We start from the raw sequence: 871 nt of genomic DNA, 5'->3' as shown, positions 1-871 counted from the left end.
ATATATATATATATATATATATATATATATATATATATATATATATATGTGTGTGTATAATTATACATACGTATATACATATACAACCTAGTGACCTTACTAAAAAAGTAGAACAAGTAAAAACCAAAACTAAAAATTCAATTTAGGGAAATTTAACAATACAACTATTGTATATTTTTCGTTCGAAAAATGCAAGTTTGAAAAGTTATTGAATCGTGATATTTTAAAAAGGAACACAAAGCCTCTTTGTGCCATTCATGTGAATACATACATAAAATATAATTCATAAACAATATTAAGAATACAAAAACAAAAAATTTTAATCTTTTTTCGTATGAATGTACATAAAACAAAAAAGACACTTTTCAAATAAACTAAACTCAGACAAAAAAATCATTCGTTACATAAAAGTGACATAAAAAAAAATGAAGTTAGAATTATGCAAAACAAGAATAAAAAAATATATATACAGTAAAATGTAATAAAAGTATAATATAAAAAAAATGTAATATAATAATATATAACATATAAGATATAGTATAATAAAGTAAAAGAATGATTTCTTTAAAAAAACACTTCATTTGTGTCAAATAAGCCTCACAATTTTCTTTGTTCATTAGAACACAAATGCAAGAGTTTAAGCTCTGTAGCAACGTGCACATTATGATTGAAAAGGCTCTTAAAAAATTTTAAAAAATAAGATTAAAATTTCATGCCTCATATATAAGAAGAGCAAACATATACATGTACACACATATATATATCTTCAGATAAATACATGAGGTGTTAAGTGTATTCCAAATATGGTATTAAATGTAATGACTTGCAAGGATTATAATACCTTGGGGGTAGTCTTCAGAGAGGTGACAAC

This window comes from Plasmodium fragile (assembly GCF_000956335.1).
Source record: "Plasmodium fragile strain nilgiri unplaced genomic scaffold supercont1.46, whole genome shotgun sequence".
In the NCBI taxonomy this organism is placed as follows: domain Eukaryota; phylum Apicomplexa; class Aconoidasida; order Haemosporida; family Plasmodiidae; genus Plasmodium; species Plasmodium fragile.
This window is presented reverse-complemented; position numbering follows the sequence as displayed.